This window comes from Chrysemys picta, chromosome 2, assembly GCF_011386835.1.
Source record: "Chrysemys picta bellii isolate R12L10 chromosome 2, ASM1138683v2, whole genome shotgun sequence".
In the NCBI taxonomy this organism is placed as follows: domain Eukaryota; kingdom Metazoa; phylum Chordata; order Testudines; family Emydidae; genus Chrysemys; species Chrysemys picta.
This window is the reverse complement of record NC_088792.1, coordinates 124,397,700-124,420,313: the sequence shown is the minus strand read 5'-3', so window position 1 is coordinate 124,420,313 and position 22,614 is coordinate 124,397,700.

The following is a 22,614-nucleotide window of genomic DNA, read 5'->3' as shown; positions in this document are numbered from 1 at the left end:
TAGAAGTGTGGGTTGTAGCATCCTGCTGGTTGGTGAGCTAAAGTGATGGAATGCATAGTATTTCTAGTTTGCAGATACTTCTGCTGTCAGCAGCAGCTGGGATGCATGGATATTCATACTTTGAATATCTTTAGTCTGCAAAATTTAATCTGTTCTCTTCCTCTTTCTTTCCAACTTGGTCCCGCACACATTGTTTCCCATCCATTTTGTCTCTTGTTTCCATATAGACTGCTTTTCAAAAACTGCTCCTGTATAAAATGTTTTACTATATAAAATGTTTTATTTGTTTGTACATATATTTGATTGTTTGAAATGACAATAGCTTTAAAGGACCAATCCTGCTCCCATTTCAATGTTTTGATTAAAAATAGATAGATTATAAAATTAACATGGCACACATTAAATGGATTAAAACTGGCTAACCGATAGGTCTCAAAATGTAACTATAAATGGGGAATTGTCATTGAGCAGGTGTGTTTCCAGGGGCGGCCCCACAGGGATCAGTTGTTGGCCTATGCTATTTGATGTCATTATCAATGACCTGGAAGAAAACACAAAATCATCACTGATAAAGTTTGCAGATTACATGAAAATTGTGGGAGTGGTAAATAATGAAGAGGACGGGTCACTGATTCAGAGCAATTTAAATTGCTTGGTAAACTGGGCACAAGAAAACAATATGCATTTTAATATGGCTAAATATAAATATATATAACTGTGAACAAAAAATGTTGGGTATATTTACATGGTGGGGGGCTCTATCCTAGGAAGCAAAGACTCTGGGAAAAGATTTGAGGGTCATAGTTGATAATAGTTGAACCTGAGCTCCCTGTTGGACACTGTGGCCAAAAGAGCTAAGGTGGAATGCATAACCAGAGGAATCTCAAGTAGGAGAAGAGAGGTTATTTTACCTCTATATTTGGTATGGGTGTGACTACTACTGGAATACTGTGTCCAGTTCTGGTGCCCACAATTCAAGAAGGATGTTGATAAATTGGAGAGGGTGCAAAAAAGACTCATGAGAATGATTAAAGGATTAGAAAACATGCCTTATAGGAGAAGACTCAAGAAGCACAATCTATTTATCTATTTACCTTTTATAAGTACCATATGGGGAACAAAATATTTATTAATGGGCTCTTCAATCTCCCAGAGAAAGTTATAACACAGGGATCGGCAACCTTTGGCACACAGCCCACCAGGGTAAGCCCACTGGCAGACTGGGCAGTTTGTTTATCTGCCGCGTCCGCAGGTTCAGCCGATCATGGCTCCCACTGGCCACGGTTCACCTCTCCAGGCCAATGGGGGCTCCGGGAAGTGGCAGCCAGCAACATCCCTCGGCCCACGCCGCTTCCCGCAGCCCCCATTGGCCTGGAGCGGCGAACCGCGGCCAGTGGGAGTCGCGATCGGCTGAACCTGCGGACACAGCAGGTAAACAAACCGGCCTGGCCCACCAGGGGGCTTATCCTGGCGGACCACATGCCAACGGTTGCCGATCCCTGGTATAACACAATCCAGTGGCTGGAAGTTGAAACTAGACAAATTCAGACTGGAAATAAGGTGTACATCTTTAACAATGAGAGTGATTAACCATCGGAACAATTTACTAAGGGTTGTGAAGAATTCTCCATCACTGACAATTTTTAAATCAAAATTGGATGTTTTTCTAAGAATTATTTTGGGGAAGTTCTATTGCCTGTGCTATACAGGAAGTCAGACTAGATGATCACAATGACCCCTTCTGGCCTTAGAATCTATGAGTCTAAATGCACATTCTACCTTGTAGAACAGTAGAAAAAAATTGTGGCTCATAATTGGCTTGAAATAGTCATGCATGGTAAGTAAAGAAGTTTCTATATTTTGCCTTTGGAAGTCAATAATACTAAATTTTGGAGCAATTATGTAACAAATACAAATAAATGCATCTTGATTGGCTGCAGCTGATTACTGTGAAACTGCTATTCACTTCAAGTTTTGTCTTGTCTTGCATCATTAGAAATACATGTTTTTTTCTTTGCACCTCTAACTTCTTTTCCACTTTGAAGAAATATGTTCCATAGAGAAATTTAGAATGTATATAACAATACATATATTTGTCTTCATATTTTTTGAACATCAAGATTCATTATTGTTCCTTAGCTTGACTAAGCAGTGGTTACTTCTTAGGGCAACAAATCTTAAGGTTTTCCTCAATACAAGTAGATATATATTTATTATGCTGTTCATGTTATATATATACTGCAATGCATATAAACATCAATGGCAAAGTGACAAGAGTGAGCTGACATATTTATGGGACAAACACCATTCACACTTTATTATGTTGTTTAGCATCTGAATCTTAATTAACTTGAATTTCTTCTCATATTTTTAACTTTTAAATGCACAAAAAGTTGAAATTAATAAATTAGATGTACCAGAGGAAAAATCTTGGGAGGGTGGGAGGAGGGAGGGAGGGGGAAGAGAAGGCGGAAGAGCACAAGGGGAGAAAATGCAAAAAGATGCCTGTGTAAGTTTACAGAATTGTCACAACCATGTTTGATATCTGATCATATGGACCTTTCATCATAGTGGGTTTATTCCAGAACATGGACTTCCATTATAAAATCATGAGTGGTATAGAGAAAGTAAATCAGGAAGTGTTATTTACTCCTTCTCATAATACAAGAACAAGGGGCCACCAAATGAAATTAATAGGTAGCAGGTTTAAAACAAACATAAGAAAGTATTTTTTTCACGCAATGCACTGTCAACCTCTGGAACTCCTTGCCAGAGGGTGCTGTGAAGGCCAATACTATAACAGGGTTCAAAATGGAGCTAGATAGATTCATGGAAGATAGATCCATCAATGGCTATTAGCCAGGATGGGCAGGAATGGTGTCTTTAGCCTGTTTGCCAGAAGTTGTGATTGGGTGACAGGGCATGAATCACTTGATGATAACCTGTCAGTTCATTCCCTTTGGGGCACCTGCCATTGGACACTGTCACAGGCAGGGCCAGCTCAAGTATTTCTGCCGCCCCAAGCAAAAAAAAAAAAAAAAGCCGCGATTGCAATCGCAATCGCAACTGGCGGCGGCAATTGGGGAAAAAAAAAAAAGCTGCGATCGGCGGTGGCAGTTTGGCGGCAGGTCCTTCACTCGTAGAGGGAGTGTGGGACCTGCCGCCCCTGAATTGCTGCACATGCCACCCTCTCCCTTGGCCGCCCCAAGCACCTGGTTAAGCTGGTGCCTGGAGCCGGCCCTGGTCAGAGGACAGGATACTGAGCTTGATGGACCTTTGGTCTGACCCAGTGTGGCCTTTTTTATGTTCTTATGTTCAGACAGCAGTGCACCCATTGAAACCTTCTTCTGTTCTCATTTGATGGAATGTATTTATTCAGAACATTTCAGTGTGGAACTCAGTGACTCCCATACACTTGCTCCCAGTGGCTCTACCGTACTCTAAATGTATGTGCAGTTGCAAGAACAGCTTCTTAAATGCATGAAATGATGCTGAATGATTCTGGCACTTCAAATGGGAATTAAATGAAAAATCTTGTGTGATAAAGTATACCACCAACTGTCTATATTAATTTATTATATCATTAAGATTTTCTTATAAGATAGACAGAGAGATACACTATAAATAAATAGATTTAATAGGGGCTCTGGGTGCATAATAAAGTATTACATAAATGAAATAAATATAAGGTTTTTCATTCATATTTAAGTGTCTGTGCAGCACCCTGCCAGGAAGACATGAAATCTGGTCTTCTGTGTACTTTTACCCTATATTATAGAGATTTCACGGGGGAGACCAGGCTTTATATAATTGGGGGTCCTGACCCAAAAGGGAGTTGCAACGGGGGTTGCAAGGTTATTTTAGGTGGGTCACCATATTGCCACCTTACTTCTGCGGTGACTTCAGAGCTGGGCAGCCAGAGAGTGGCAGCTGTTGGCTGGGTGCCCGGCTTTGAAGGCAGCGCCCTGCCAGAAGCAGTGCAGAAGGGTGGCAATACCATACCATGCCACCCTTACTTCTGCACTACTGCTGGTGGTGGCTCTGCCTTCAGAGCTGGGCTCCCAGCCAGCAGCTGCCGTTCCCCAGCTGCCCAGCTCTGAAGGCAGCGCCACTACCAGCAGCAGCGCAGAAGTAAGGGTAGCAGTACTGCAACCCCCCTACAATAACTTTCTGAACTCCCCCCTCCACAACTCCTTTTTGGGTCAGGACCCCTACACTTACAACACCATGAAATTTCAGATTTAAGTAGCTGAAATCATGAAATTTATAGTTTTTAAATTCCTATCGCCATTAAATTGACCAAAATGGACTGTGAATTTGGTAGGGTTCTAACCATAAGAATTGTGTATTCACCAATTCAACTTTTTGTAGTTATTTGTCCTTAAGTAGATTTATGACATCATCTCTAATGTTTAGGTTGATTAATATTTTAGATTTAAGATTGCTTTACTAACTGAATTATCTAGTCATCAACAGCTTGGAGTTAATCAAGTGAAACTGTACAGAAGATATGGGCTCCTCCAATGCTCATTGAAGTCAATGAGAATCTTTTCCATGTAAGCATGATAGAAATGAAGGGGTATATACTAATCATAGCTTAGAGAACTACAGATGCCATTCATTTATAGATTCAAAGCTGATCAGTGGCTAATTTAAAAGGAAAATGGTCTCCAGGGTAGTGTTGTTTGTGTCTTTAAAACAACAAGTCTTGAGATATTGGAGCATGAGGTATCCGGATTAAAAAATGAGTGAATTTTTATCTTTTTTTTCTTTTTCTCTTTTTTAGTCCAGATTTCTTCAGTTTAGTACCTGTAATTTTGTACTGTTTATTTAGGAATACACAGTGGGACGAAAAAAAAATTTTTGATTCTGTATTTGGCAGCCTTTGTACACAAAATGGGCAGTAGTAATTAAAAAGGTATCTCAGATATATCTATTTCTCTCAATTGAAATAAATTACACTGGTCTACAATTTTGGAGAAGTCGTCTGCTCTGCAGTTCGGTGGAAAAAAATCTAGATGAGAGTGCAAAAAATGTATCTTTAGTGACATGTAGAAACCAAGGCTTTTGTATGCCTTGAGGAGGTTTTCCACCAACAACCTGTAGTTGTCTCCCTTGTTGTTTCCGAGAAAATGTATTGCCACTAACTGGAAGGCTTTCCATGCCGTCTTTTCCTTGCCACGCAGTGCATGGTCAAATGCATCATCTCGAAGAAGTTCACGAATCTGAGGACCAACAAAGACACCTTCTTTTATCTTAGCTTCACTTAACCTTGGAAATTTTTCACGGAGGTACTTGAATGCTGCTTGTGTTTTGTCAATGGCATTGACAAAGTTCTTCACCAGACCCAGCTTGATGTGTAAGGGTGGTAACAAAATCTTCCTTGATTCAACAAGTGGTGGATGCTGAACACTTTTCCTCCCAGGCTCCAATGACTGTTGGAGTGGCCAATCTTTCTTGATGTAGTGGGAATCTCTTGCACGACTATCCCATTAGCAGAGAAAACAGCAGTACTTTGTGTATCCAGTCTGCAGACCAAGCAAGAGAGCAACAAAATTCAAATCACCACAAAGCTGCCACTGATGTTGGTCATAGTTTATGCACCTCAAAAGTTGTTTCATGTTATCATAGGTTTCCTTCATATGGACTGCATGACCAACTGGAATTGATGGCAAAACATTGCCATTATGCAGTAAAACAGCTTTAAGACTCATCTTCGATGAATCAATGAACAGTCTCCACTCATCTGGATCGTGAATGATGTTGAGGGCTGCCATCACACCATTGATGTTGTTGCAGGCTACAAGATCACCTTCCATGAAGAAGAATGGTACAAGATACTTTTGACGGTCCCAGAACATGGAAACCCTAACATCACCTGCCAGGAGATTCCACTGCTGTAGTCTGGAGCTCTGCCTTACTCTTAGAATCAAAGAATACCAGGGTTGGAAGGAACCTCAAGAGGTCATCTAGTCCAACCCCCTGCTCAAAGCAGGACCAATCCCCAGACAGATTTTTGCCCCAGATCCCTAAATGGCCCCCTCAAGGATTGAACTCACAACCCTGGGTTTAGCAGGCAAAGGCTCAAACCACTGAGCTATCCCTCCCCCTCTTGGGTAGTTCCAAATCCCTGACAAGGTCATTCAGTTCACCTTGTGTTATGAGGTTTGGTTCAGAGGAAGATGGGAGAAAATGTGGGTCCTGTGACATTGATGGTTCAGGACCAGAAGTTTCATCCTCTTCCTCTTCCTCGTCTGACTCAAGTGAGAATGATTCTGGTGCATCAGGAACCAACAGTCCTTCTCCGTGGGGTACTGGGCGTATAGCTGATGGAATGTTTGGATAATGCACAGTCCACTTTTTCTTCTTTGACACACCTTTCCCAACTGGAGGCACCATGCAGAAGTAACAGTTGCTGGTATGATCTGTTGGCTCTCTCCAAACCATTGGCACTGCAAAAGGCATAGATTTCCTTTTCCTGTTCAACCACTGGCAAAGATTTGTTGCACAAAGGTTGCAGCATATGTGTGGGGCCCACCTCTTGTCCTGATCTCCAATTTTGCAGCCAAAATAAAGGTGATAGGCTTTCTTAACCATAGTGGTTATGCTGTGCTTTTGTGATGCAAAAGTCACTTCACCACAAACATAGCAGAAGTTATCTGTTCACACAAGTACGAGGCATCTCTGCTCACTTTGGCTAAACAGAAATGTGTCCCTTTGCAAAATCAAACACTGACAAATAAGAGAGCACAACACTGTATGATTTCGAGAGCTGATATAGGGCAATTTGTTCAGCAGAGTGATGTAAGCTTCGATATGATTGCATCATCCATGACTTCTAGGAATAACATGATGCAATTCATATAATGTATGACGCAATACCAGCTTCAGATTGCATCATTCATTGTTTTGCCTAAAAAGCAAGTACTGTCCAAACCCAGTCATAGATTTAGTCATAGATCCAGTCAAAGATGTATTTTAGTCATTTCTGGTTTAAATTGAGATCCCTTCCCTTTATAACTCACTTATCCTCTGCCATTCCCAAGTCAAGGGTCTTATATACTGACCCAATAGCATATCTTGAAAACTAGAGCCAATCAACAATTTTAAGCATCATTTTCGTTCTCAGTGACCCAGCATTAGTAAAGTTTGACTACATTTATTTCAGAAGCATTTTGGCTGTAGAGCAGTGTTATATAAGCAATGTTATTTATTTAAATAATTATTTATTTCAATTGAGAGTCACCTTTTACTTCCAAAGCTGTATTAAATGCTACATTTTCATGATTTACATTTTACTGATTTCCATGATATGAAACTCTTTTACAAATGTAAATTGAAATAGTTTGTTATACTTGTGCCATGTGTGAAATAGACATAGAATTTAAAGATGAATGACTTGCAATAAATTGAGATCCCTTCCCTTTATAACTCACTTATCCTCTGCCATTCCCAAGTCAAGGGTCTTATATACTGACCCAATAGCATATCTTGAAAACTAGAGCCAATCAACAATTTTAAGCATCATTTTCGTTCTCAGTGACCCAGCATTAGTAAAGTTTGACTACATTTATTTCAGAAGCATTTTGGCTGTAGAGCAGTGTTATATAAGCAATGTTATTTATTTAAATAATTATTTATTTCAATTGAGAGTCACCTTTTACTTCCAAAGCTGTATTAAATGCTACATTTTCATGATTTACATTTTACTGATTTCCATGATATGAAACTCTTTTACAAATGTAAATTGAAATAGTTTGTTATACTTGTGCCATGTGTGAAATAGACATAGAATTTAAAGATGAATGACTTGCAATACAAAGTGAAAATGCAAAGATTCGACAAGTTAAATGTGCAGCATATCTTTTCCACACATATCTGTGTGCAAACTCAAATTCTTTATAAATGTTTTAAAATAAACATTTCAATAATTTTCCATTAAAAATATAAATAACTAATACCAGCAGAGCAAGACTCATTAGCAATCTACAAGAAGAAACCATTATGCATCCACAATAGAAATAAAAATGCAATAAGGAAACAGATTTCAGTTTGAGGCTACTATTGAATTTTTATAACCAATGCAAGGAAGTTTACAAAATGAAAGTATAACCTTGATAGAATCATTTTGCGTGCTTGCTCTAGAGTTGTGTTAATATGTAAAATAGAATTAAGTTCCAAGGATGAGATAATATATTCACTCTCTGTGAACTACTCAAAGGGAGTGGCATGCACAGATTGAGGTGATTATGTGTCCCTCATTGTTTTACCGAGAAGTAATCACTTAAATTCATTATATATTTACGAGGAGGGTAGAATTAATCAAGACAATCATTAATATCGGTATCATAGAAATTTTCAGGGCCAGATGTTCCTGGACTATGTGTGGATACAAAGATCTTCTGTAACCACCTATGGATTAGAATCTGCATTTGCAAAAGCCACGGCAGTGCCACCAGGAGATCATCAAAAAGCACATCCAGGGAGCACTGTGGAGAGTAGGCATTATAGGAAGTACCGCCTAAGAGACCCAGAGTGACAGTACCCTGTGGCCAAGCGCCCCTACTTAACCCCAGGGGTTACCCAGGAAACCACATAGACTTTGCCTCATCTCCTGATAGGGTGACCAAATGTCCTGATTTTATAGGGACAGTCCTGATATTTGGGGCTTTGTCTTATATAGGCGCCTATTACCCCCATCCTGATTTTTCACACTTGCTGGCAGGTCATCCTATCTCCTGACCTCTGGTCTCTGACTGCGACCTCAATTTCTGCTTCTTGATTCTAACCTGGTTCTACCTCTCATCTCTAGTCTCTGACCCCAGTTTGACTCTGACCCCAACTCCAGTTTACAGGTCCTGGCCTTGCAATTCCTCCAACTCTGGCCCAGTGACTCCCATCCCTGTTCAGCAGACCTCAGCCCAGCTGTGACTACTAGGCCAGACCGCCTATGCTCCAGTCTCTTACAGCTTCTCTCCAATTGTACTCCTACATAGAAATGTAACACCCTAGAATTTCTTATACTTCCTTTACAATAATAAAGGGGGCTGGGGAGAAGAAGTAATCATGACAATGGGCTCATTAACTGCTAAAAGGGCAGTGCAATGGCTGTGCTACCTAGTAGCGCAATAAGCATTTTACCTGCCTGCAACAATGTGCTTTCCCATGCTCTCTCTGGGGCAGTGTGCTGCCACAGTACTGCCAAGATAAGGCTGTTCTTTCAGCCTTTAACTGAGAGCTTAATCAGTCTTATACTCCCACCCTAGACAATGGGAACCAGAATTTGGTATCATTGACTATATGTCTTGATTTTTGACATTGCTTAAAATAATTATGAAGGTGTATGTTTTCTATTTTTTACAATGAACGATGTACAGGATACAGGTTCAACACACATGTTGTTTCAGAGTCTATGTAAACTTAAGGAAGTTATTAAATGGATAGTTGCCAGTGAGCTGCCATGTCTCTTTATCAGTAAATTTCATAGTCAGCTCCTGAAAAGCATTACTATAAAGTAATTTTCAGATACCAGGTGGGAAAAACAGGAAATCTATGAAGACTCTTCACTATTATCTGGCCAAGATTTAAAAATAACTTCAAAAAATAGCAGAGGTTGTGAAAAGAAAACAAAGGGAGTGTAAATCCTCTGATTTTATAAAGAATGGAGATCTCTTAAGTTAATTTAAAAATAATAATGGTTGTGGGAAAATGGTCCCTGTAGCTGACAAGCAGTCATATATATCTATTTTCAGTTTTCACAGATCCAAGAAATATTTCTGTTGAAAAGTGTCATTCATACTATTCTGCTATAAGTTAAAACAGACACCTTCCCCTCACACAAATGTTCCTTGGTGCTTGCTTTATATAGTTGTTTTGCTGTGTCCAAACCACAGTCCTATAGTAATAAATTTTGTCATACAAATATATTGCATGCATGTTTGTTCTGACTGCAGCCAGTCTTGACAGCAAGCTTTGTAAAATCTTTCTTCTTACTTTTCTATTGTGTTATGGTACTAATTGGAGCAATTTACACGTATGTTATATAACTAAAGAGAATAGATTTGACTATGGAGTTGTTGACACTTATGAAGTACCTAGTGTATTTGACATAAAATGTGAATTTTGTTAAGTATGAAGAACCAGATTAGTCAAGCATCTGTTTGAGTATGAAGCTGAAGATGAAACAGCCAAGAAACCCAGGGGGGAGAGAAAGAGAATGGACTCTTTCCCTTTTCTTGATGGAACCATTTTGTCATTTAATGAAACTTTCATCACCTTTGTGAATTTATGGAGAGCTTATGATATTCCTCTCAGATATCATGTCTCTGCTAGCTTTCCAGTGGAAAGAACAGAGGACTGTAAGGAAAGAAATACTAACAAGCATGGCAAGCAATCTTTTAAACCATGACAATGTAGCAATTTTTCATACAATAGTCATTCAACAAGACTTTTCTTTGTATCTATTTTTATTATATATATAGATGTAGATATATATGCTTAACTATCTAGAAAGGTAAACATCACAAATAAATTTTATCTTGGGGAAAAAACATGGCCCAGGAACTAAGAAGCATTCACCCTCACTATTGAAGAACTCAGACCACCATCCTGACTACCATATTGTGGTCAGAGACTTAAAATATTCCATGTCAGCTATGGTGCCTCTTCTATCCCCTTCCTCCCTCAAGGGACAAAGTGACATAATAGATGCTGCAAACTTTCAAAGTGTGTCAGTCTGGCATGAGTAGCAAAATACTGTCTATAAGCCAAGGAGAAACTGAACGACCTCCTAAGAATACAAGTAACACCAATAAAGCACAGCCATGAGAACCTCCCTCTCTGCAAAGGACACTTTAAGCTCCCCAAATGTCACCCATCTACCACTTTACTCTACATTACACAGTAGGATACCTGTACCAGTTATGCCCCTTCTCACTTCACTGTCTTTATACAATGCCCTGGAGAGTCAAGTACACACGTCACATCCTAAGCAACTGTCAAATCACAGATTGCTACCAGAACATGTCCTCATTGACCATACTCGATTCTGCCTGGCATCAGGCAGGAAGCAGTACAAATAATACCTAACAGCACTGAGAACCCAAGTGTAGCCCCACCCGCCTTAGCAAAGGGGCTGTGGCCAAAGGGAAGAGACACACCTTTTGGGCCCCTGGGGGTTCACGACAGAGTCCTGCACTGGTGACTTGCCTCAGCAGCTAAAGGGGAGAGGGATGCAACCCCTCCCACTGTCATCCTGGAAAAACTTCCTCCCTCAACCAATGGGAGGAGGGGAGAGGACAGCAGTCCCCAACAGCCAATAAGAGAGGAGAAGACTTTTAGAGACTTTCAGGCAGCACGGCAAGCAATCTTTGAGTTTGTGCCCAGGAAAGCAATAGGGAGGCTCAGGAGAGCACGAGGAAGTCTATGAACAGACCAGCTTTCCCTCCACATGGGAGAGACCAGACAGGGAGTGAAGGGGAGAGAAGCTCTCCTTAAAACCTGCATGCACAGCAGTTTCAGGCCCACCAACTGGCCTGTCTTTAACTTCAGCTTGCAGAAAAGCCTCAGGAAGGGACAATTCACCAGCAATGGGAGGAGACATCCCATCTTTCCTGCCACCAGCTGCAGCCTGCTGTCCCTGCAGCAGATAACACCAGATCTGGGATTTTGGATCTAGAGACCCAGACTGCTTGTATCGAAACCTGCAGGTTCCAAGAGTTAAAGACTGTTTGCACAGTTCCAGAAGGGAGCGAATGGTTAGTCTCTCTCCAGAGATCCCCAGAGATTGCCTACACCAATCCCCTGATCACTCAGCCTGAAAAAGAACCTGAGTTGGATACCCTTTATTACAGTTAGACAGGTATTGAGGATTTAATCTTGTGCCATAAAGGGACGTTGCTTCTGTGAAAGGACTTTCATGTACCTGGATCATCAAGACCTGTATCCCCAGTTCCCAGGATAATAAAGTGTGTTTCTAACAGCCTCTCTTTATAGGCCTGCAGTGTGTCTCCATGTATAATGCCTGGGTACTAGAGATAGATGGAACTGAGCTGAGAGACACTTTTGAATAGGAACATTGAGAAAGGTGTGGTCATGTGACCGGATGTGCATGCTAGAATAGCCTTTAGCAATTAAAGAGCATTATTAATATCGCTAATCATTGTAATCATTTAATATTTTAATTGATGGTATATTTTTCTTTACTCATCTGTGTGACCAAGTAAGGGAGGGGGGCAATCTAGCCAATACTGACTTTCATTGAAGCCTCCCCAAATCCTTAGTCTTTAAAGGAAAGTTGAGATACATTTTAGAGAAGTTTAGAATGACCAAAAAACTCATTTCCAACCTCTATCTCCCAACAGTGTACCCAGATTTGATCACTTCCCTGTTGAAAGATCATTGCTGAAAGAGAAAACATCCTGAATAGGGCAGCTATATGGTAAATGTTTTGGGAAGGTTTATGTGTGAGAAGAGCTGAAAGAAATTTAGAGTATGTCTACACTTTGAGCGAAAGATGTAATTCCTAGACAGCTCAAGGAAACATAGCTGTGCTAGTTCTGATCAAGCTAGATTAAAAATAGAGAGTAGCTGCAAAAACAACAAGGAGTCTGGTGGCACCTTAAAGACTAACAGATTTATTTGGGCATAAGCTTTCGTGAGTTAAAACCTCACTGCAAGCATCCTGAGTGGCAGCATGAGCAGCAAGAGAGGCTCCCCTCCAGGAGTATGATCTTCTCTGAGACTCTATTTCAGAGTAGCAGCCGTGTTAGTCTGTATCCACAAAAAGAACAGGAGTACTTGTAGCACCTTAGAGACTAACAAATTTATTAGAGCATAAGCTTTCGTGGGCTACAGCCCACTTCTTCGGATGCATAGAATGGAACATATATTGAGGAGGTATATATACACACATACAGAGAGCATGAACTCTGGTAAGACAACTCCCACCTTTTCATGCTCTCTGTATGTGTGTATATATACCTCCTCAATATAGGTTCGATTCTATGCATCCGAAGAAGTGGGCTGTAGCCCACGAAAGCTTATGCTCTAATAAATTTGTTAGTCTCTAAGGTGCCACAAGTACTCCTGTTCTTTCTGAGACTCTAGATACATACTCATGGTGGCCAGCCCCTCCAACTGCTGTGGCTGCATTCTGTTTTTAGCACTAAGATATGTCTCCTTGAGTTGGAATTTACACAGCCTTCTCAAAGTGTAGACATGCCCTTAGGTAATTTGGAAAGAGGAGACATGCTAGAGGTGTACCAAAGAATGAATTGTTTAATGAAGATGGATTGTTTGGTGCTCTTTAATTTAGTCTCATAATGTAAGAACAAAGGGACACTCAATTAAATTGACTGGTAGCAACTTTAAAACTGATAAAAGGAAATAATTCTTTATGCAGTGAATAATAAATCTGTGGAATTCAATGCTATAGAAATCACTGACAAACAATTTAGCCTGAGTTAAAAGGGGAACTCAATATATAAATGAACAAGCATAACATATGTGGTTACTTTAAATTAGAGAGTCTGGTGAAACACAGTCAATATATCTAGTATACTTTTCAGGATATTATATACATGTTTTTGGAGTTCAAGAAAAAATTGTTTCCTTCCAGGACAAAGTTTTGCACAATTTGCCGAGTACATTTTTAATTTTTTTTTGGTCATTTCCACTAATGCATTATGTTCTAGGAATTATTTTGGTGAAGTTCTATGGGCTGTGTTATGCAGGGGGTCAGACTATAGCTTTAGCTAAATACCAATGCCTGTTTGAGGACTCCAGACTGGACAGATCAGATTTCTGCATGTCATAGTGATGTGTTATATGTTATGACATCATTATTCATGTTAATGTCATTATGTGGCGGAGAATCCCCATGTCATGATGTGCTGGACAATAATCCCCACACTCTGAGGCTATTGTTTAGTAGCTGGTCACCCCCAGTACTTTTGGTAGAAGATGTGAAACTCAGCATCCATGTAAATAAAATGTGGGTACGTTGGAGGGAGATAAACTAAACATTTATGGCTACCGAAGAAAAACTTCAAAAAACATCACATGAGGTTTTCAAAGAAACTCTTAAGGTTTTACTGTCCAGGGACCACCAACTCTTCACTAAGATTTCAGATAGAGATATGCATGTCATTTTTTTACTAAGGTAGCTCTGGTTATGACTCCATAATTAAGATCACATAAAAAATTCAGTTGGATTGATATGAAAACCAACATATTTCTTCTTTAATTTCAAACCACTAAGTAAAGGTGGACCCACATCTGTTACTGAATGGATCCAGTTTCAAGTTCTGTAAAAAATGTGAATTATTCTGCTGAACATACTATTATACAAGTTAGCTTTTAGAAATTACTCATTTCTGAAATTTTCCATTGGTTTCTAATTTCCTTTGGTTCTGTTTAGTTTAATATTTCCAAAACATAGAAACCTTAAACTTTGCACAATTATCCATTTCAATAACATCTACAAAGTGAAAACCAAGCAATGGTACATAAATAGTATAATGGCCAACAGGGGTCAGGCTAGAGACTCTTGCCTACATGCTCGGGGTCTTACTGATCGCCATATTTGGGGTCGGGAAGGAATTTTCCTCCAGGGTAGATTGGCTGAGCCTCTGGAGGTTTTTCGCCTTCCTCCGCAGCATGGGGCAGGGATCACTAGCAGGAGGGTCTCTGCCGATTGAAGTCACTGAAACACAGGATTGGGGACTTCAACAGCAGAGTCCAGGGAAGGGTTTTGTGGCCTGCAGCATGCAGGGGGTCAGACCAGATGATCATAATGGTCCCTTCTGCCCTAAAGTCTATGAGTCTATGAGTCTAAGTAAAATTTTCCATAATAAGGGAATTTATCACCTGTTGATGTTACATCAGATATCCCATTACCATAATGTGGGCTAAGTTTCAGAACAGTTCTGCCCCTTCCCATAACACCTGGACTTTACAAATACAACTGGCTTCAGCCAGGGTAGAAAGTCTTGCAGTAGCTCAGTTTGAGTTAGTGTACTAAAAATAGCAGTGTGGATGGTGTGGCGCTGGCAAAAGCTTGGGCTAGCTGCCCCAGTCCAAACCTAACTGGCTTCCCCAGTCTGAGTGTGGGTGGCTAGCTGAAGCCACCACCAGTGCCACAACATCCACATTGATATTTTTAAAGCACAAGCTTGAGCTGAGCTAGCATGAATCTTCCTATCTGCACAGGGAATCACACCTCCCAGCTGCAAAATAGACATATCCTCACTACCTTTTACTGGTCAGTGTGGAGTCTGTATATCCCACCACACAAACACAGGGAAGCATTAAGGGTATTTGATGTTTGTATGTCATATTTATTCATTTGGGTTTTTTTTAAATATATCTCATTCTGTGCACAAGGCCCTTGCCCCTGCTGGAGGCTATGCTGCTCTGCTACACCTCACCCCAAAAAACAGTGAGGTGAAAGAAAAAGCAGCAAAGGGGAGTCCTACAGTTGGCTGAATGTGATTGGTGAGAGAGAAGAACCAGAGGACAGTGGCCCTGAGATGTGGCAGAAGATAAAAGCCTGATAGAAAGAAGTCCAGGGAAATAGTAGCAGAGAATTGAAGTGGGTATGTAGCTGCTGAGTAGTGGGTTGCTCTTGGGCCCCTAAAAGTTATGTAAATCCTAAGCAGGGGACAGGCCTTATTTAGGGGCCCAAACAAACAGTCTGAGGAAAAGTTAGTTTGAGGAAATGCAGTTGTAACCACCAGTCCATGTGGCAACTTCTGCCTGCACAAATCAAGCAAGTAAGCTTGAGGAGCCTTGGGGCACTGAAGGTACTGGCCTAGCAGTTGAGTGTTCTCCATTAAGGTTGTGTGGGACTCAATGCAGGCTTTGAGAAGACACCCTGGGTGAAAGGGTGGTCCATCTCCTTTTGAGGGTACCAATTACCCCACATTGAGCAGATGCTCCTATGCAGATCTAGTGCAGTGCTTCTTTTGCTAAGAGTGTCTATTGTCTGGCTGCCCATGTTGCATGCTCTCTCCCCAGTGGCAGCTCAGGAAACAAGTCTCCTTTCCAGTAAGCTTCGGTAGTGCAGTGGCAGTCCCGCAGATCCAGAATATATGGAATGGGGAGGTCTGAGGCTGGGACCTTACGTTCACTGGAAGCAGAGTGGCATTGGGTAAATGTTGTAGGAATGGCATTAAGAGCAGAGGGAGAAGAATCAGGGTGGACATCCCCATTTGTCTCATCAAGGGTAGGACTAGATGACATTGCAGGTAGAAGAGAATGGGTGCCACACTACCACCTCTTTACAATGCTTTTCTCTTCCACAGACACCTAATATATTCTCCTGACCAAGGCATATTTTGACTGGAGGATATGAATAACCAAAATAAATAAATTGTGGAACTAATGACATTTGCTACCATCATGCTGTTCACTCTGCTTGTGTTAGACCCCGTCTCTCTCCCTTTCCCACCCACCCCCTACCCCCCGTGTCTGTTTTGTCTATTTAGAGTGTAAGCTCTTTGGGACAGGGACTATTTACTACTGTGTTTGTGAAGTACCTAGCACAATGGGACCCCATTCTTGGTTGGCTCTTAGGAATGGTTGTAATAAACATTATTGATTATTAATAATTGCTTCCACAGATGGGACCTGGTGTTCTGCAGATGTGCTTGAGCAAACAAGAGTAAGCATTAAGGATATATAGTGTCTCCATCTCCATATTTTTCATCCCTGGATATAGTGTATATTGGACTGCAGAGGTGTCTAAGATATGCAAGCTTTTCATTAATACTGTGAGAGTGAGGGTGTGTATGAGTGGTGCTATGATTGATGCTGGAAGATTGCTGACATGGGGAGATTCACAATGGAAGGTTGTTTGCAGGTTGTGATTTGTTGCAGGGGTGATGGTGCTTATGAATATAGATATTTAATAAACATTTGCTCCTCAGAGAAATGGAGTCCAGATGCCTTCCAACTATATGATGGAGGTGGGGGTTATGGACCTATAGTCCATGGACAGCAGCTTGGGGAGCCTCTCTCATGCTTCTGTGATGTCCCCTCCATTGCAGCTATGTGATCAACCTTCTTTTTTTGGGTGGATATGAAGGACTTTTATTTTCACCTTTCGTGCAGTCCTGCTGTTACACCGCTGAGCATTTACCTATTATTTGGTTTCACAACTTCTGTTTCATGGCAATGGAGAGAGCTCTAGAGAATTCCCCTAGCAACTCCTCTTCAAAAGGAGTTGTCTTAGCTACAATGGAATCATTTTTCCATTGATAACATTGGACATTCTTGCTTCCCTTGTTCTCTGTGCCATCTACCCCTCCACTGCTGCTGGAAAAAGCACTCAAGTTGTGACTACAAATTGTGGGTTTTTTGTTTTGTTGAGCTTCATGCTTTTGGGGGTGCATCAACATATGCTAATTATAATTTGCATACGTTAAGTAACCCCTTGGATACCTATCTGCCCATGTTTGGATAACCAGGAAATGTGCATAGCCATTTTTGAAAATTCTGCCAAGCACTGAATGCTCAGACCCTGGGTGCCAAGGCTGAGTCTATACCCTGTGCTCAGGGCATTAATTGGTTAGCCCACAGCATAAAAGCCTTTCAAACAGCTTAAGTAACAAAGGAAGCACTGTATATTTACTCTGATTATCTTGCTTTTGCCTAATGAAGCTGCTTTAAGGTTTCTTTCCTGGCAAGTGTCCAAAATGCTTTTATCTGTCTGCATGCAGTAGGTAGTCAAGCTGAAATAAAGTCTCCTTTTGTGTGCACAGTCTCTCTCTTTACTGTAAGATAAGTTGTGGGGAGATGGGTGGATTTCTTTGTTGGTTCTGTGACTTTCACATGTGGGAAGGGGCCTGTAAGGGCACTCTTTCATAACTGATCTGATTTTTTTTTTTTAATTTTGATCCCCATTAAGGGAATATGCTTTGAGAACAAACCAGCCACTCATTCTTTCTGGTCATGTGGTGCCTCTGTTTGGATAACTTGCATGTCACCAATGAGAATATTTTAGACATACCCTACTCTGAACTTGTTGATCACACAGAACCCTAACACTCCCCCACCTCACAAAATGGAATACCCGTTGAGAGATTCTAAGGCAATGCTGATGGGAATTTTTAAAGGTAAAAAATGAATGTGCTGATGGCTTACTGGACGTTGCTTTATCCCCCAGTGCCACATGCAGCCAGCAGGGGAAAGGGAAGTACAACTAGACATCAGAGAGGAGCAGGTTCAGGAGGAAGTTGAAGGCTCAGGTAGCAGCCTGAGAGCTGGTGGTGGAGAAAAGCCAGTCAAGGAGGAGGGTTGGAGACCTTGGAAATTGGGGGTTTTCACCATGCTGGACTGTCCTTAGGGGCTGAGTTAAGAAGCTCTTTTAAGAGTAACTGCAACTTCTATTTCTAGCAGTCCTAACAAGGAAATCCTCTTAGCTGAAGTGTGCAAATAATCTTGGGAGCCACTGAGGGTTAGGGTCTAAAGAGCCCAGTGCTGGAAGCATCTGCATTGTGTGATACTCAATATTTAGGAGCTGCTGTACCACAACACTCACAGCAACTCCCTACAGTGGGGTTGGTTAGTGCATACCTATCTGGCCTAGAATATGTGAGGAAAGCTAGAGTTCTCCTGCCCATCAGTGGTGTCTGGGGAAGAGGCACAGTTTAGCTGATTCTTGCTCTTACTTTGGCACAGTCCAATTTGATAAGCTAGGCAAATGCATTTCCTGTAGCTTTGTACTGAGCATTGCTGGCTGTGGGAAACACTTTTGAAAAGTTCTAGGGCAAACATGGCCAGTGACTCCTCACTAGAACTAGTTAAAAATTAATCAAGGCCTCTTAAAAAATAATGAAATATTTGTGAAACAACTGACTTAAAAACTATGTAATTTAAAAAAAATTAAATTCTTTAAAATATGTAACTGGCTTTTATTCTCAGTTATGCTGTACAATTAATCCTATGTAGCCATTGGTGCATGCAGAAGTTGTGTTGGATCTGACCCACAGTTCTTAGGCTGCCAGCTTCCCCATGCCAGTAACAAACCTCTCAAGATTTCTCCCATTCTCACGCCAGGCCTCTTTCCCACCCTTTTAATGGGATCCTTGCAGAGGTAACTGAATAGTAATTATAATAATGGGAGGACCTGCTGATTCTAATATGCTGCAGTGTGGGGGCCTTCTGATGTGTGAATGGCAACAGATGATTCATGATATGCACTAGGTCATTAATCAAACTGTCTCAACATGGAGTCAGAATGAAACTGCTGGTGCATGCTCTATGGGCTAACTAGTGTTTGGCAGTTTCCAAAGTCTCAACAAGAAGCCCCAGTCTTTTTGGAGTAACTGATGTTCTTACAAACTGACTGTAATCCCATCAGTTTACTGACTTCTGTAAATCCAACTGCTTCCCTTTGCTGTGGCCCACTGAACTTCAGAAGCTATTACACTCCAGTGAAGTCCAGGGTCTGAGTGAGATTTTTTCCCTGGGTACAAGGTGTAGTAGAGAGAGCGCCTGGAGCACTGGGACTGGTGCAAGATCTGGGGCCTGAGCCAGAGGCTGTGAACCAACGTCAGGCCATCTATTAAAGCAGGTGTTTACCAGTTCACTATCTGCTACATGAACTTGGAAAAGTTGTTGCTAGTGTACTAGACACTAGATATTTATGTAAATATATTCCAGCTAGTATAGATACATCCCAATTTAGTACAATATAATACGATTTGACAACATAATGAATATGGATTTTTTCCAAGATATCAGGAACAAGGGAAGGTAACATACAGATGTTGTGTATTCCAGTTGTTTCCCTCAGACTATAAATGTCAGGGTACTTGGCCTAGCCTAGGGAGCAGTGGAACGTCCCACCACTGACTGAGTTAAATCCATTGTAATAAGCATACATGTGTTATTGTAACTGTAAACATTGATCCAGGCAGCTAGTACCATGCTTTGTTGACAATAAACCTGGCTGAGTGCCTTTGTGACTGAACGGTGCCTGTGATCTTCCTTTATTAGTAACATGAAGGTCTGTTGAACTAACATGCTGCACTATCTACTAAGAACATTGAAGTTCCAAGGACAGAAGCACTGGGCAGCCTAAACAGCACTACCGGGACAACGACATTCCAGCCTCCAGCACTTAACTACATTGGGTAGTACTGCCAAGGTCTGCTGAACCAGCTACCTCCATGGAGGTGGGGCCAGCACACTGAAAGAACACACACACACAAATCAACTGACAACACAGTTGTCTATGTCTCCTTGTTTTGTCAAAGTTATGTTGAAAAATAGTTACAAGACCCATCAACCCAAATGTGTTTGAACCCTTCAAAATGGTTTGGAGCTGTAAGCTGAGTGAGTGTAGCAAGATCTTGCCTGGTGGCTGGGTTGACAGGTCTGGTAATGACAAGTGAAAATCCAGGGATCAGCCACTGAGCCAAGGGTGAAGTCAGGGTCTAGAGACCAAGCTGGAGGTCAGAACTAGAGTCAGAAGCCTAAGCCAAAGGATAAGCTGAAGTTGTAGTTAGGGACATAGCTAAGAGTCAGAGCCTGGAATCAGAAACCAGAAGGGAGGCTGGAGGTGGAGCGTGTACAGACTGGGGTGTGTGTGTGCAGAAGAAGGAACAGAGTTGGGGGCAAGGCAGGAGCAGAGTTTAGAGCAAGTATTGGAAACAAGCTAGAGCAGGGTACGTGCAGTTGTGAGCATGGTACACGTTGAGCAGCTGTACTGCTGCTGCTAGGCTCAAGTAGCAAACCCCTGCCCAATCAGGAAGCGCAACCACTTAGAGAGGGCTCATTGGGTTCTGCTGAGATGCCATCTGACCAGGCTGGAAGCCAGCTGTGCCCCTGATGAGAGCAGTCATGCATTTATTTATTTATTTTTATTGAGCACTTTAATATAATATAGCTGTACAATTTGTTAGGTAGCTTGCAGTTCATCATGACATTATTTCTCTGTCTGATCTGAAAACCTGGCCACTTACTGGGGTGCTGTAATGGGAGCTGAGCTCTTTGAAAATGTACAGCCATCTCATTTGGAAAGGCAAAGAAAAGCTCTTTCCTGAGCTCACTGCTGTACAATGTCTATTACTCCATGTCAGAGCCTAGAGTAGCTTTTCTGGGATAGATCAAGCTCTGTGCAGATCAAGCACATCATAGGGAATGGAGCTAAAGGAGCAGGAGTAGGATACTCCTATTCTCTGCCTTAGCTCTGACCATTTTGTACCTTACATTTTCCAAAACACATGTTCCGTCAGAGAATGTGTGGAGGTGGCTCTAACAGAATGTGGAGTTTCTTTTACTGCATGCATCCCAGCTGTCTTGCTACAGGAAATTGAGCACATTACCCCTGCATGCTGGTTATGCCATCTTCATTGCTGCATGACTGAATACTGAAATGTGCTATGGGCTAGATTTTAAAAATGCTATACTTGCAGTAATCACTGTTAAATCATATTATCACATTTTATAAAACAATATGTGCTTGGCTATGTTATTTCCATTGAGCGGTAGGCAAATAATACAGAAAAAAACTTTGAAAATAAAAAAAAATGAAAATTAATAGAGAGGGAAACTTGCTTGCAAAAAGGCATTTTTTTTATAATGTACATATATTTTATGAATGGTACAGAAGCAGAATCTTTTTATCCTTCTTTCCAGCTGCCTTGGCGAAGGGGGCCCAGCCACTTTGGGCCATGTGGCTTCAATTCCTACCTCTATCAGCCACAATGGGAACATCTTCATCTCTTTCCAGTGATGGTCGTGAAGAGACTCATGAGGGAGCAAGCAGAACGGAGAAGCAGCTCCCAGAAGAGAAACAGCAATGAGCTTACCAAGAACTGGGAGACATCTGATGTCAGAGCTACACATTTTTCTTGAGTTCTTCTTTTCTGCTTAGATTGGAAGGAGACTTGTCTGGTTGAGAATGAAGGGGAATAAGCTGGGGGCGGGAGGTAGGGTAAAGAGAAAGGTCACTCTGTGGTGTGGACACAGAAGATGGAAGGAATGACTAAAGAGTATGGGTCAATCTTACTATGGAGAGAGCAGCTCCCCACCCTCTCCATTCCTAAAATAGAAACCAAAACAAAAGTCCAAGTAGGCATTACTATTAAGCTAATTCGGGACCTTGTGTTTAGAACCCTTGTTCCCCAACATACCTCTTTTGGTTTGTCTTCCTTTGTCCTATCATGTAGATTCTGAGATCTTGGGTAAGAATTCTACCTTTTTTTGTCTGGATAGTGCCTAGCACATTTTGGTGTGTATGTCAGTGCAGAAATAATAAATATTTCAATATAATTTTCCAGCTTTTGAATACATCATTCGACAAATAAATGAATTGAAGACTATGTAATATAACAAAGACAATTAATACTTCTAATTTAGATACATAAACAAATCACTGTTATAATTGCTTAACTAACCTTCCAAGTGTTGTAACTTTTAGATATCATGTGATACCTGTCAAGTTTGGTTTGTAAAACTGTATTGATGTTTTTTTGTCTAATCAGATATTAGTTATCTATTTTACCATGATACACCTCCTTTGGGTCTCCACGGTAATTGTAATTACATTGTGGTTTTAAGAGGCGTTCAGCCACCATAATGTATTTCGGTTTGAGATGCATGCAG